The sequence below is a fragment of the Balaenoptera acutorostrata genome, chromosome 14 (genome assembly GCF_949987535.1).
Source record: "Balaenoptera acutorostrata chromosome 14, mBalAcu1.1, whole genome shotgun sequence".
Taxonomy (NCBI): Eukaryota; Metazoa; Chordata; class Mammalia; order Artiodactyla; family Balaenopteridae; genus Balaenoptera; species Balaenoptera acutorostrata.
This window is the reverse complement of record NC_080077.1, coordinates 76,512,293-76,528,855: the sequence shown is the minus strand read 5'-3', so window position 1 is coordinate 76,528,855 and position 16,563 is coordinate 76,512,293. Positions and strand designations below refer to the sequence as shown.

At 39.3% G+C, this 16,563-nt stretch overlaps 1 long non-coding RNA gene across 1 annotated transcript in view; it reads left to right on the top strand.

The window, feature by feature from the left end:
* The window catches only part of LOC130704756 (uncharacterized), a 138,184-nt gene that overhangs the window by 109,313 nt on the left and 12,308 nt on the right, over nucleotides 1-16,563 (top strand). Inside the window, exon 3 of the long non-coding RNA XR_009005223.1 lies at nucleotides 14,218-14,373. This is a non-coding gene — a long non-coding RNA (uncharacterized LOC130704756). The remainder of the gene's footprint in view (nucleotides 1-14,217; nucleotides 14,374-16,563) is intronic.

Sequence of the window (16,563 nt, the reverse complement as noted above, 5' to 3'; positions counted from 1 at the left end):
CACACAGGCTTTTTGGTTTCGGCAGCAGCAGCCTTAGCGTCTCATGCCTGTCTCTGTGTTCCGCGCTGATAGCCACGGCTCGCGCCCGTCTCTGGAGCTCGTTTAGGTGGCGCTCTGAATCCCCTCTCCTTGCGCATCGCGAAACAAAGAGGCAAGAAAAAGTCTCTTGCCTCTTCGGCAGCTGCAGACTTTTTCCCGGACTCCCTCCCAGCCAGCTGTGGCACTCTAACCCCTTCAGGCTGTGTTCACGCCGCCAACCCCAGTCCTCTCCCTGTGATCTGACTGAAGCCGGAGCCTCAGCTCCCAGCCCCGCCCACCCCGGCGGGTGAGCAGACACGCCTCTCTGGCTGGTGAGTGCTGCTCGGCACCGATCCTCTGTGCAGGAGTCTCTCCGCTTTGCCCTCCGCACCCCTGTGGCTGCGCTCTCCTCTGTGGCTCCAAAGCTCCCCCCTCCGCCACCTGCAGTCTCCGCCCACGAAGGGGCTTCTAGTGTGTGGACACCTTTCCTCCTTCACGGATCCCTCCCCGAGGTGCAGGTCCCGTCCCTATTCTTTTGTCTCTGTTTTTTCTTTTTTCTTCTGCCGTACCCAAGTGCGTGGGGAGTTTCTTGCCTTTTGGGAGGTCTGACGTTTTCTGCCAGTGTTCAGTGGGTGTTCTGTAGGAGCAGTTCCACGTGTAGATGTATTTCTACTGTATCTGTGGGAAGGAAGGTGATCTCCGCGTCTTACTCTTCCGCCATCTTCTCTCCCTCCAGTACATAGGCTTTTTAAAAACATATGACTTCTCATTGAAAAGACTACAGAAAAATTGATTCATGATACTAAAGTAGAAATATGCACCCAATACCATCTGGTCAGGCACCGTGCTAGCCTCTACGAATTCCACAAACCACAGACATAGACCGGAAAGGAGATGTGTCCAGTCATGAGTAGATCAAGCGTTCCCTCGCTGCTGACTTTTGGAGCAGATTTCGACCTGCCGCTCAGCAACGTGACCTCACAAAGCAGACCTGAGCTGAGTGGATCCAAGGGTTGGTCCAGCTACCCCACCACAGAAACCAGCAAAAGACCAACCTGGGACCACATGATGTCCTCCCAATGCCAAGAAGAATCATAAGGACAGACAGACAGCACCTTGGGAAGGAAGAAGGGAAAGGCCACCATGATAAGGATTTAAACTTAGAATTAATGGGAATATTTAACCTCAGAAAGAGATCTGAAATCAAAACAGACCATTTGAACTGGAGGAGGTAGAGAAACCATTGGTTGGCAGGACATATCTTTTTCCCTGCTACCCAAAGGAGTAAGGTGGGGTGGGGAGAGGAGACCTTGAGCTTACAGGAACATTGGATAGGTGATAGAAAATGAAGCTAGTCTTTGTTTATCTAAGCAGTATATGAATACCTTTCTAGATTATGGGCTCTCTTAAAGCATAAATTACATTGTATTCTTTTACATATCCCCCATTAGAAAGTAGCACAGTTGCCCCTGATAGTTATTCAAGCAGCGGCACTGAATGAATAAATTATGAGTTGAAAGGATCAGAGAAGTGTCCTAATCCATCACTCTGATTTCAGGTAGACTCACATAATTCAGCACAGAAACCTTTTTCTTGGGTTCCTGGAGTATTATAATAGGATTTGCTCATGGCCGGTTGAGAAGGAAGATCAGTCATTCTCCACTAGGCCCACATTTCCTTTCCTTTTGACTTGCAGAGTATTTTTTTTTTTTTACTTACTATTAACAAATTTCTGTCCTTCCTCTCCCCACCCCTCATATCAACTTACACTTCCAACTAAGAAAACACTAGTCTTGTTGACCCATTTAACAAATGTTAGAGCAAAACAGCAGAGGAATTTTTTAAAGAAAAACTTGATTGTAAGGAGGGTAAATTATCACCACCCTTGATTATTTGGATTTGTCAGAGAAACTTTAATTTCCTTTTTTCCAGTGAGAGGCACCTCCAGATTACCTTTTGAGTATTTGAGTCCTTCTGATGTACTAGCACAATCAATTTTATATGTTGATCAAAATATAAAACACACCATATACACAATCTTCCAGCTTCATCAAGTTTTGTTTTGCAATTTTTTTCTCTTTGGTCTTGTTTATTTGCTGTTCTTTGTTTTTGTTTGTTTCCTTTTTTCTTTTAAAGAAAAGGAAGAGACTTCCCTAGTTATACCTACTCTAGGGACATTTATTTGGAATGAAATAAGAATGACTTGTAATTATAGTTTAATGCCTCAGAACAGAAAACTGTGCCAAATTGCTTAACCAAATGACGATTTGGTTGGGATTCGGGAGTTACTTCTAAGTCAAGGCCTTGGAAAGTCTGAACCATTGCTTATCTTTAATTTATGGTTCTCTGCTAAGAGCAGCACTGAACTGTTTGCTCACGTTAAAATTTTGGCTTAAGAAAGTTGTGCATCACAGAACAGACTTCAAGACAAACTCACGTTGCATTCCTTTTCTTAGTTGTGACATCTGTTTTTCTCAGCTAAAAACTCCCCCATTTTGGTGTATCTAATCCCAATTAACAGAGCTGTCATCTACAGAAGTGGTCTAAGATAAAGGCAGAGTGTTGGATGAGCTCTCCTGAGATTTCTGAGCTCTTTCATTTCTTCCTTTCTTATTTTGGCCTTATAAAATGTGGCCTCTCACCAGAAGTGATCTGGAACATTTCAGCATTCTAGTCTGTGTCATTTAAAAGATGCATATATCTCCAAGTTTAGAGTAAAATATCCTGATGTAGAACTATGTTTTTCTCAAGTTTTCTCAAACTTCTAGACCTTTGGCATTTTAAGTAGAGATCATTACGAAATGAAATTTTCCCTTTGTACCTGGATTTGTGCCTGGACCAACTGAGCTTGTTTTTCCAGGGAACCAGAAGGTGACAAAGGTGACCATGGGGCACTGAAGGCACTGTGGCTTCATTCCATCACTCAGCAAGATACTCCCCCATGAGGAAGCACATCACACAGGGGCCTTTGAAGAGAGATTAGTAGAGTTACTGTCTATAAAGGTCAGGACAAGGTGAGGAGACCACAAACACCTGGAGGCTAGGAACAACAGGGTCAGGAGGAGAGATTGATGCCACCTTGGGGCTGAAGAGGCAAGGGGAATAAGCAGTTCCCAGAACCTAAAGACAAAGGGCAGAGACAGAGAGACACATGTGGAGAAGGCTGTTGGCAAGAGCTTGGCCTATAGTGGAAGGATGCGGCCAGTCCAGAGTGAACTTATCCTTGAGCTTGACAACTGGGTTCAAAGGACAGGGAGCCTGTTGACACAGGTCAGATTCTTAGAGAAATAGCAGGGTGGAGCCTGGATCTGAAGGAGCAAATAGGCAACATAAAAATATATATATATATATTGTTGGGATTGAGCCCTCAAATCCAGGGTCATGGCCATTGCTAATCCATAGCCACCTCCATGTGCAATGGAAAAAATATAAGTTGCCATGGATGGGTAGACACAGACCTATTAGTACATAGGATTGTGCTTCTATGAGAATTATACAAAGACTGTCCTGCTTCCAGAAAATACAGCCCAATGCCAGAGTGCACAACTTGGAAAGCAGATAGTGAGCTGGAGTCCAGTCCGCATGGACCCCCTTTGCTGAGCAACCTGACCAAGACTACCAGGAGTGGACTCTGATTGATCTGAGTCAACTGAAGTAATGGAATCTCCTTGTCAAAGTTTTTGGTTCAGTGATGGATACAGAACCCAGCCCAAGACAATCAGCATCTGACTATCCCCTGGTCATAGCCAGTGGTTCAAGGGCAGGTATATGGCTGACAATAGCCTCATAGAAGTGAAGTTCAGGACTTTCGGTCCATGACTGCTGAAGAAGTTGTTTCCCCTGCCCCAGAAATATATGCTGAAGCGTTTGCTCCCGGGAAGTTCTAGCATTTATTGTAAGGGAAGCCAGCCTAAAAATAGGCTTGATGCCCAGAGGGAGAAAATGGAGAAAATCATTCACAACAATATCACGAGTGTCAAAGTCGAATTATGTCTGAAGGCTGCCCTGTCTCTGTATTTTTCAATTACATTGGTCAATAAACTTCCTTTAGTTTTTTAGCTAGATAGAGTTGGGTTTTCTGTTGCTTACAAACAGAGACTTATTATAGTTCTTCTTGCCCTCTCAATTATGAATAACTTAGGGTTTTTTTAGTTTCTTCACAATCCCAACCATATGGGGCTAGGAAAACAAAACAAACAAAAAGAAAACATCTATTCAACCCAGAGTATATCTTCAGCTCAAACCAGATTGATTTTCAGTCATTCCTCTATGTCTGCCCTTATTGGTGTTCACTTAAAGTGCCAGGAAATTCTTGTACACACCCCCCAAGTCATATTCTCTTGCTGACATGGTCATTAGCATAACTGCTATGATAATATCTTTCATCACCTATAACAATTGTATTTGCATTTGTACACATTACCTCCTCTGAGTGAATACCTACCCAATGTATCCTTTTCAAGCCCACAGCTGGATTTTCTTTTGGTTATTTGCATATTTTGCATTTAACTTGCTTACACACAAGTGTGAAGGTATAACTAATTAGAGGCACTGCTATAAGAGGAAATCAAAAAACACAAATTGAGGTTTAGTAACTCAGGAATTTGGTTAGTTTTAACTATCAGGAGTTAGAGTCCAAAAGTAGATTAAAATGTGGTAGCCTTAATGTCCATAATGATGAGAGTTTGTCTGAACACTTACCAGCCTCCCTGTATGTAATTTTGATCTCTTTAAAACTCACTTCCATACCACCCCTCAGGAGCTGACAGCTACTCTCTTAACTGGGGAGGGACTGACACATAATAAAGCCTCCACAGATATTAGTAAGGCCCTGGCTTCACAGAATTGTGTTCAGGATCCTTAAGAAATGAGATAAAGTCTCAAGTGTCTTGCTTGGCTTCCAACCAGTCTCTCTGGTTTTCTCCCTTTCTCTTCCATGTCTTACAGTTTACTTTCCAGCATCTTCTTTACACAATTCTTTTTTCTGTCTGTGTCCTTCCTACATGGCTTCCCTCTGCCTGGAATGTTTTCTCAGCCTTTCCTCCATAAGCTTCCCAGCTTTACCTGGCCAACTCCTACCCATGCTTTAGGCTTTGTTACCTGGCACTCCCTCTATGAAACTTCCCCTTTTACTCTTCTAGTAGTTGCTCTTCCTTCGTGCTCTCTCTTTATTTCTCTCCCTGCAATCTGCTATGAGTATATCTTTATGCATGGACTTGCCCACTAAACTGAATTTCAGTGATGACAGGGACAATGTTTTATTTCCCTTTGTGTTCCCAGTGACCATCAGAAAGACAGCCAGGCACTTAAGGGATTCCACATTAAAAAGAATATTTTTTATCTCCAGAAACACTAGATTTAACCTCATAAAATATGGCTGAGTCAATTAAGGAAACAATTAGTTTGCATTCAAGATAGACATTGAATTGAAATTCTTTATGAACTGTGAGTGGGGTTGACAAATTTAAATTCAAATAAAATTTTCAACTAACGTTTAAAACTGGAAGTAGTATTTTGTTTTTCTAGATAGTGTCATAAATAGTTTTTTTCCTATAACTCCATAATCAGATTCCAGATACTATGGGCTACTGCTTCAAACAACAACAGCAAAGACAAAGACAAAAACAGCTATTACAAAGCATAATTTAAAAATCTGTCATACAAAAAAAAAAAAATTCTTGGTGAAAAAATGTTAATTCCAAATTCTGAGAGGCTTGATTCCATCTGCTTAGCTGTCATCTACATTGGGCAGATCTTATAAGGGAAATTTAAAAGTGGAATTAAAAGGCAGTCTGATTATTCTTAGGATGAAGTCTTTGTAGTTGAAACCTGTCAAGAAACTCTTTCTTATTGAAGCATGGAACGAGCATAACTGGCTTGTCTGAGAGTTTTGACCTAGTAGGCAAGGAGACTTCCTATCACCGCAGACTTTTAGTGGTGGTAGAGCAGACCTGAGCACTGGACCAGAATGAGTGTCCACTATGAGGCCAGCCATGGGGACTGTGTGGTTGCTGTGTTGGGGGCACTATGCAGAAAAGCAGACAGGCACAGGTGGTCAGCTTTACTAGGGAGATATGGCCGGGGAACTACTGACCCTTGAGGCAAGGCTGGGATCCCTTCCTGGTTAGGAACACCATTGCTGGCCTCAGGGTGCAGGTGGCTCTGTACATGGGTGAAGAGCACAGCATCTGGCTGAGAAAAAGTAATGCAGTGGTGGCTGGGGCAGAGAATATTTTTAGGGGTAAAGACAGTCAACCCTGTTTCTTATAAATAACTAGACACTGGGGCAAAGGGAGGAAGCCCACAAGGCCCCATAACCGATTGTCAGAGACCAGCTTGAGAGTCAAGGGGAGAACACAGAAGGCTGGACCACTGAGGCAAAGGAATGAGGGGACCAAGACTACCTGTTGTCACCTTAGGTCACAGAGTTTAGGACAGAGACATTGGAGACTGACCACATTATTCTCTACTCTGATTAGTTATATATATGCCCAGGATCACTAAGAAAGTATGCATATAATTTGCCTAGAATGCCATTTTGATTCTTTTCAATTATTACCCTCTTATTCCTAAAATTCCATATTAAAGTTACTAGAAACTGTTCTTTAAGAGAGAAAAAAAGCTGCTGATTTCATCATGATATATTGTCAACTATAAGAGGCAAAGTGATTATGGAGATATTAAAAAAAAAATGTCTTAGAACATATAAAATATGGTACCTGGATTCTATCAGTTCATTTTGACACTAATGTTTGGATGAATAGTAACTTGAATTACTCAGCTAGGATGCTGGGTCCCCTAGAAGTGCTCCCTGCTGATGCCTAAACAGGCATCAGCCCAGATTGGACATTGCCATATAAGTAAGGTATCTAAAATGATGCCAAACAGGCGAAAACCATTTTATTTTTTAATTTTTATTTATCTATTTTTTGTTTGATTCTTTTTTTTTAATTGAAGTACAGTTGATTTACAATGTTGTGTTACTTTCAGGTGTACAGCAAAGTGATATATATATATATATATATATATATATATATATATATATATATATACTTTTTCAGATTCTTTTCCCGTATAGGTTATTACAAAATATTGAGTATAGTTCATTGTGCTATATAGTAGGTCCTTATTGTTTATCTAATTTATATATAGTAGTGTGTATATGTTATTCCCAACAGGCAAAACCCCTTTTAAAGTGAGCATGAGGTATATTTTTTATTCAGCTATCACACAGTGTTTAATTCTTAGCCCTAGATAATATCAAATGTAGGAAAATTAAATTACAGTGTCTTACAATTGCTGACAATCTAGGCCAATGGTTCCCAACCTGACTGCACATCAGAATTACCTGGAAAACTTAAAAAAAAAATCTATTCCTAAAATTCAAAAGTTTGAATACAACCCCTATGGAGGAGTTCGGCAATATCCATTAGAATGCTTTTTGACCCAGAAGTCCCACTTTTAAGAATTTACGCCAAGTGATGAACTCCTACAGATACCAAAAAATCATATATACTAGGTTATTCACTGCAAAATATAGGAAACCAACCACCCAGGTCTATCCATAGGAGACTGGTTGAAGAAACCCTGCTACATCCACACAATGGAGTACTATTTTATGACAAAGTTATAAAAAAGAATGAGGATCATCTCTGAGAATGGGTATGGAGTGAAAAAACAAGGTGCCTAAGAGTCTGCTACCATTTTTCTATATCTATACCTGCACAGATATAAAGTTGTTTTTTCCTTTATATATATGTAAATAAATATATATATATATATATATATAGAAAAAGATAGGAAGATGGAACTAGAAATGAATATAAATCATTCGCTATGTGAAGGCAGAAGGAGGAAGAATGGAGTGGTGACAGGAATTAGAAAGTATATGAGGCTTGGAGAGAGACCTTCAAGATGGTGGAGGATAAGGTGTGGAGATCACCTTCCTCCCCACATATACGTCAGAAATACATGTGGAACAACTCCTACAGAACACCTACTGAACGCTGGCAGAAGACCTCAGACTTCCCCAAAGGCAAGAAACTCCCCACGTACCTGGCCGTGTGACTGACAGGGTATTGGTGCCCTGGCCGGGTATCAGGCCTGTGCCTCTGAGGTGGGAGAGCCGAGTTCAGGACATTGGACCACCAGAGACCTCCTGGCTCCACAAAATATCAAACAGTGAAAGCTCTCCCACAGATCTCCATCTCAATGTTAAGACCCAGCTCCACTCAATAACCAGCAAGCTACAGTGCTGGACACCCTATGTCAAACAACTAGCAAGACAAGAACACAACCCCACCCATTAGCACAGAGGTTGCTGAAAATCATACTAAGTTCACAGACATCCCAAAACACACCAATGGAGACAGTCCTACCCACCAGAAAGACAAGATCCAGCCACATCTACCAGAACATAGGCACCAGTCCCCTCCACCAGGAAGCCTACACAACCCACTGAACCAACCTTAGTCACTGGGGGCAGACACCAAAAACAACGGGAACTATGAACCTGCAGCCTGCATAAAGGAGACCCCAAACACAGTAAATTAAGCAAAATGAGAGAACACAGAAACACACAGCAGATGAAGGAGCAAGGTAAAAACCCACCAGACCAAACAAATGAAGAGGAAACAGGTAGTCTACCTGCAAAACAATTCAGAGTAATGATAGTGAAGATGATCCAAAAGCTTGGAAATAGCATGGAAAAAATACAAGAAATGTTTAACAAGGACCTAGAAGAACTAAAGAGCAAACAAACAATGATGAACAGCACAAAAAATGAAAACAGTCTCTAGAAGGAATCAATAGCAGACAAACTGAGGCAGAAGAATGGATAAGTGACTTGGAAGATAAAATAGTGGAAATAACTACCGCAGAGCAGAATAAAGAAAAAAGAATGAAAAGAATTGAGGACAGTCTCAGAGACTTCTGGGACAACATTAAACGCACCAACATTCAAATTATAGGGGTCCCAGGAGACGAAGAGAAAAAGAAAGGGACTGAGAAAATATTTGAAGAGATAAGAGTTGAAAACTTCCCTAATATGGGAAAGGAAATAGTTAATCAAGTCCAGGAAACGCATAGAGTCCCATACAGGATAAACCCAAGGAGAAACACGCCAAGACACGTATTAATCAAACTATCAAAAATTAAATACAAAGAAAAAATATTAAAAGCAGCAAGGGAAAAACAACAAGTAACATACAAGGGAATCCCCATAAGGTTAACAGCTGATCTTTCAGCAGAAACTCTGCAAGCCAGAAGGGAGTGGCAGGACATATTTAAAGTGATGAAAGGGAAGAACCTACAGCCAGTATTACTCTACCCAGCAAGGATCTCATCAAGATGCGATGGATAAATTAAAACCTTTACACACAAGCAAAAGCTAAGAGAATTCAGCACCACCAAACCAGCTTTACAACAAATGCTAAAGGAACTTCTCTGGGCAGGAAACACAAGAGAAGGAAAACACCTACAATAACAAACCCAAAACAATTAAGAAAATGGGAATAGGAAAACACATATTGATAATTACCTTAAATGTAAATGGAACAAATGCTCCAACCAAAAGCCATAGGCTGGCTGAATGGATACAAAAACAAGACCCGTATATATGCTATCTATAAGAGACCCACTACAGACCTAGGGACACATACAGACCAAAAGTGAGGGGGTGGAAAAAGATATTCCATACAAATGGAAATCAAAAGAAAGCTGGAGTAGCAATGCTCATATCAGACAAAATAGACTTTAAAATAAAGACTATTACAAGAGACAAAGAAGGACACTACATAATGATCAAGGGATCAATCCAAGAAGAGGCTATAACAATTGTAAATATTTATGCACTGAACGTAGGAGCACCTCAATACATAAGGCAAATGCTAAAAGTCATAAAAGAAGAAATCGACAGTAACACAAGCATAGCAGGGGACTTTAACACCCCACTTTCACCAATGGACAGATCATCCAAAATGAAAATAAATAAGGAAACACAAGGTTTAAATGATACATTACACAAGATGGACTTCATTGATATTTATAGGACGTTCCATCCAAAAACAACAGAATACACTTTCTTCGCAAGTGCTCATGGAACATTCTCCAGGATAGATCATATCTTGGGTCACAAATCAAGCCTTGGTAAATTTAAGAAAATTGAAATCGTATCAAGTGTCTTTTCCGACCACAACGCTATGAGACTAGATATCAATTACAGGAAAAAATCTGTAAAAAAAACAAACACATAGAGGCTAAACAATACACTACTAAATAACCAAGAGATGGCTGAAGAAATCAAAGAGAAAATCAAAAAATACCTAGAAACAAATCACAATAAAAACGCGATGACCCAAAACCTATGAGATGCAGCAAAAGCAGTTCTAAGAGGGAAGTTTATAGCAATACAATCCTAAATTAAGAAACAAGAAACATCTCAAATAAACAACCTAACCTTACACCTAAAGCAATTAGAGAAAGAAGAACAAAAAAATTCCAAAGTTAGCAGAAGGAAAGAAATCATAAAGATCAGATCAGAAATAAATGAAAAAGAAATGAAGGAAACAATAGCAAAGATCCATAAAACTAAAAGCTGTTTCTTTGAGAAGATAAACAAAATTAATAAACCATTAGCCAGACTCATCAAGAAAAAAAGGGAGAAGACTCAAATCAATAGAATTACAAATGAAAAAGGAGAAGTAACCACTGACACTGCAGAAATACAAAGGATTATGAGAGATTACTACAAGCAACTCTATGCCAATAAAATGGACAACCTTGAAGAAATGGACACATTCTTAGAAAAGCACAACCTTCTGAGATTGAACCAGGAAGAAATACAAAATATAAACAGACCAATCACAAGCACTGAAATTGAGACTGAGATTAAAAATCTTCCAACAAACAAAAGCCCAGGACCAGATGGCTTCACAGGCAAATTCTATCAAACATTTAGAGAAGACCTAACACCTATCCTTCTCAAACTCTTCCAAAATACAGCAGAGGGAAGAACACTCCCAAACTCATTCTATGAGTCCACCATCACCCTGATACCAAAACCAGACAAAGATGTCACAAAGAAAGAAGACTACAGGCCAATATCACTGATGAACATAGATGCAAAAATCCTCAACAAAATACTTGCAAACAGAATCCAACAGCACATTAAAAGGATCATACACCATGATCAAGTGGGGTTTATCCCAGGAATGCAAGGATTCTTCAATATACGCAAACCAATCAATGTGATAAACCATATTAACAAATTGAAGGAGAAAAACAATATGATCATCTCAATCGATGCAGAAAAAGCTTTTGACAAAATTCAACACCTATTTATGATAAAAACCCGCCAGAAAGTAGGCATAGACGGAACTTACCTCAACATAATAAAAGCCATATATGACAAACCCACAGCCAACATCGTTCTCAATGGGGAAAAACTGAAACCATTTCCTCTTAGATCAGGAACAAGACAAGGTTGCCCACTCTCACCACTATTATTCAACATAGTTTTGGAAGTTTTAGCCACAGCAATCAGTGAAGAAAAAGAAATAAAAGGAATACAAATTGGAAAAGAAGAAGTAAAGCTGTCACTGTTTGCAGATGACATGATACTATACATAGAGAATCCTAAAGATGTTACCGGAAAACTACTAGAGCTAATCAATGAATTTGGTAAAGTAGCAGGATACAAAATGAATGCACAGAAACCTCTTGCATTCCTATACACTAATGATGAAAAATCTGAAAGAGAAATTAAGGAAACACTCCCATTTACCATTGCAACAAAAAGAATAAAATACCTAGGAATAAACCTACCTAAGGAGACAAAAGACCTCTGTGCAGAAAACCATAAGACGCTGATGAAAGAAATTAAAGATGATACAAACAGATGGAGAGATATACCATGGTCTTGGATTAGAAGAATCAACATTGTGAAAATGACTATACTACCCAAAGCAATCTACAGATTCAATGCAATCCCTATCAAACTACCAATGGCATTTTTCACAGAACTGGAACAAAAAATTTCACGATTTGTATGGAAACACAAAAGACTCCACGTACCCAAAACAATCTTGAGAAAGAAATACGGAGCTGGAGGTAGCAGGCTCCCTGACTTCAGACTATACTACAAAGCTACAGTAATCAAGACAGTATGGTATTGGCACAAAACCAGAAATATAGATCAATTGAACAGGATAGAAAGCCCAGAGATAAACTCACGCACATATGGTCATCTTATTTTTGATAAAGGAGGCAAGAATTTACAATGGAGAAAAGACAGCCTCTTCAATAAGTGGTGCTGGGAAAAATGGACAGCAAAATGTACAAAAATGAAATTAGAACACTCCCTAAAACCACACAAAAATAAACTCAAAATGGATTAAAGACCTAAATGTAAGGCCAGACACTATAAAACTCTTAGAGGAAAACATAGGCAGAACACTCTATGACATCAGTCACAGCAACATCCTTTTTGAACCACCTCCTAGAGAAATGGGGAAAAAAACAAAAATAAACAAATGGGACCTAATGAAACTTAAAAGCTTTTGCACAACAAAGGAAACCATAAACAAGACAAAAAGACAACCCTCGAATGGAAGAAAATATTTGCAAATGAAGCAACTGACGAAGAAATAATCTCCAAAATTTACAAGCAGGTCATGCAGCTCATATCAGAAAACAAACAACCCAATCCAAAAATGGGCAGAAGACCTAAATAGACATTTCTCCAAAGAAGGTACACAGATTGCCAACAAACACATGAAAGAATGTTCAACATCATTAATCACTACAGAAATGCAAATCAAAATTACAATGAGGTATCACCTCATACCAGTCAGACTGGCCATTATCAAAAACTCTACAAACTATAAATGCTGGAGAGGGTGTGGAGAAAAGGGAACCCTTTTGCACTGTTGGTGGGAATGTAAACTGATACAGCCACTATGGAGAACAATATGGAGGTTCCTTAAAAAACTAAAAATAGAACTACCATACGACCCAGCAATCCCACTACTGGGCATATACCCTGAGAAAACCATAATTCAAAAAGAGTCATGTACCAAAATGTTCACTGCAGCTCTATTTACAATAGCCAGGACATGGAAGCAACCTTAGTGTCCATCGACAGATGAATGGATAAAGAAGATGTGGCACATATATACAATGGAATGTTACTCAGCCATAAAAATAAACGAAATGGAGTTATTTGTAGTGAGGTGGATGGACCTAGAGTCTGTCATACAGAGTGAAGTAAGTCAGAAAGAGAAAAACAAATACCATATTCTAACACATATATATGGAATCTAAAAATCTTTTTTAAAATGGTTCTGAAGAACCTAGGGGCAGGATAGGAATAAAGACGCAGACATAGAGAATGGACTTGAGGACACAGGGAGGGGGAAGAATAAGCTGGGACGAAGTGAGAGTGTGGCATGGGCTTATATATACTACCAAATGTAAAATAGATAGCTAGTGGGAAGCAGTGGCATAGCACTGGGAGATCAGCTCGGTGCTTTGTGACCACCTAGAGGGGTGGGATAGTGAGGGTGGGAGGGAGATGCAAGAGGGAGGAGATATGGGGATATATGTATATGTATAACTGATTCACTTTGTTATAGAGCAGAGACTAATACGCCATTGTAAAGCAATTTTACGCCATTAAAGATGTTAAAAAAGATAGTATATGAGCCTCTTCTGAGAACAACTTTTTTATAGTTTGGGGAGTTTTTGAGCCATGTAAATATTCACATATTAAAAACTGAAATTATATCAAAGGGGATGAAAAAACCCTAATCTTTAATTCAATCAGAAAAAACTGAACACAATTTTATACTACTGTGATAACACAAACACTCATTTTATAAAAAGGTTATTCAAATAAGTCTTCAACATATTTCTCAGACTATATACCCTTCATGAGATATTTTTCTCAGGGTAAAGGAAAACAAAAACAACATGAACATTACTTAGCAGGTTTGTTGTTGGTTCTTAAAGTTATTTTTGTGTGTGTGTCTATTGTAGGATAAAGCAAGTGAGTAAATATTGGTGGTATTAGGATTCAAGTTTCTCATTGTGGGAAAAGCAGTATGTAAATATGGAATGGGGAAGGTCAGGAACCCTGAGGTCTGGATTTGAAGTGGAGTTACCAGCATGAACTCATGATTTTAAAAATATATACATTCCTAGCTCTGTCCACTGAAGAGGCCCAGAAGCAATGTTATCCAGAGGTAATGAACATACTAGTGCCAAGACCCTGGTTTCAAAGCACTGTTCATCACTGAAAGGAAGGAATGTTCCCTGGAAAAATGGCTGATTCCAGATCAGAAACAGAGAATGTACAAGGTGAGCCTGGAACATCTTATGTCAGAAAGCAAAGAAAGTGTGCAGAGAATGGTAAGTACAGGTCAAAAGGAAAAGCAACAAGCATGAAGGGCCAAATATGGGACAATTTGGGAATTTTAAAAATTGAAAAAAAAAAAAAACCAAATTGGATTTTAAACCTTCTGTGGGTCCATAGAGATACTAAAAAAGGGGGTCTTTTCTTCACAAAAGAATGCCAGCTAATAAATGAAGAAGGAATAATAAAATTAGGAAATCACTATTTTGCAGTCTCCAATGTGGCTCAGACAAGGATCGTCAATGCATGCTAAAACCACTGGGTGAAATGTGCTGGGGAGTGTAATATTCACACGGTACCAAGATGTTATCCCAGAGATTACTTATTAATCATTTAGGAAAAAGCATACCTTTAAAATGAAAAAAAAAAATTGGCAGACATCCCCTGATGATTAGTGATGCTGAGCATATTTTCATGTGCCTGTTGACCATCTGCGTTTCCTCTTTGGAAAAATGTCTTTTCAATTCTTCTGCCCGTTTTCTAATCAGGTTGTTTGTTTTTTTGATGTCATATGAGCTGTTTATATATGTTGGATATTAATCCCTTATCGATCATATCATTTGAAACTATTTTCTCCCATTCAGTAAGTTGTCTTTTTGTTTTGTCGACGGTTTCCTTTGCTGTGCAAAAGCTTTTAAGTTTAATTAGGTCCCAGTGTATTTTATTTCATAATATACTGTTTCGAATGTAGGGATTGTTTTCCATTTGGTAAAGATAAAGATTGTGGCTTTTATGAATTCTTTTCTCTCTCTGCAGAACCAACTTACAATAATGGTATTACAGGTAGTCAACCCCATAAAAACCCACCACAGGAAGCGAATTGAAAAGTAGCCACAAGTAAACCAAAGAAAGCAAACTGAAACAATTCATGCATAGGGACAAGAACCTTTGCTTTTTAATCCTTTTCTCTCATGTAATAATTAGCACAAGGCTTTTTATATGACAGGGGCTTGTCATAGTTTAAGGTCCAGCCAAGTAACTGTGGGTTACTAAGACTGACTCAGAAATAGGGCAATGTGGGGATAAAGTTCCCTGAACATGGAACAAGACAGAAAAGCACTTGATAATTAGGGCTAGAATTCCTAATTAGGAATAGAGCTCCCGGTGATAGATGCTACATCCCAAAGTGTGGGCCGACAGTGGGGATGGTAAATACCTGGTGTCATTCTGCCCCTCCTTTTTCAACACCCACTGTAGACATCTTTTTTTTTCTTGGCCATGTCACACGGCTTGTGGGATCTTAGTTCCCCAACCAGGGATTGAACTGGGGCCCTTGGCAGTGAAAGCATGGAGTCCTAACCACTGGACTGCCAGGGAATTCCTAGACATCAATTTTTCATCACCGTATTTTCCCCTATTGGGTTGGAATGGGTTGGAATTTGTCTCAAACCAGTGCTCAAAGTCACCACCAACAATCAATTGAAAATACATTTCACAGGAATAAGAACTACAGTTTTAAAATTCTTGTTTCAGATGAAGGCTAGAATTGCAAGCAGAGGAAGGGCCGTATCCCCACAGCTTTGAGAGGAAGCTTGCCAGGCTGGCAGCCAGGCAGGGATGAAAAATGCTCAACAGCCGTTAAATTAGAAAGTGAACTAAAGTTTGGAGGAGCAGCAAAAAATAATTTCCTTCTACATTGCAGCGTGTAGCATATATGACAAGCATACAGGTTGCAAACTAAGCAAGAACAAGAGGGCTGCCCCGCTTCATAGCGGCAAGTTGCTGATGGAGATATCATAAAGCCAGTCTGAACCAGATGGCTACAGAGGTGTTATTTTAGGGTTTTCACGGGGCTGCTAGGATCTGCTAACCTGTGGTGTTTGAAATAAATTCAAGAGAATTCTTGATTATGGCTTCCCTGACTCCTTTATAAATAACACTCTTTGAAATTCGACCATTATCAATTTTTTTTCAAAACTAAGCTTTTAGGTGCAAAAAAAGGATATACCATAAAGTGGTTTGAAATTATATGTAAAATAACATGTTTTCAAGAAATGTTTGTGCATTATTTTTTGTTTGCAAAATATTTTTTATTGCAAACATCCTAGCTAATTATCTTTCCTAGTTATTCAGGGGTTGGCTTACACTTATATTACATATGTGAAAAACAAGAGAGAGAGATAAGTTCAACCTGA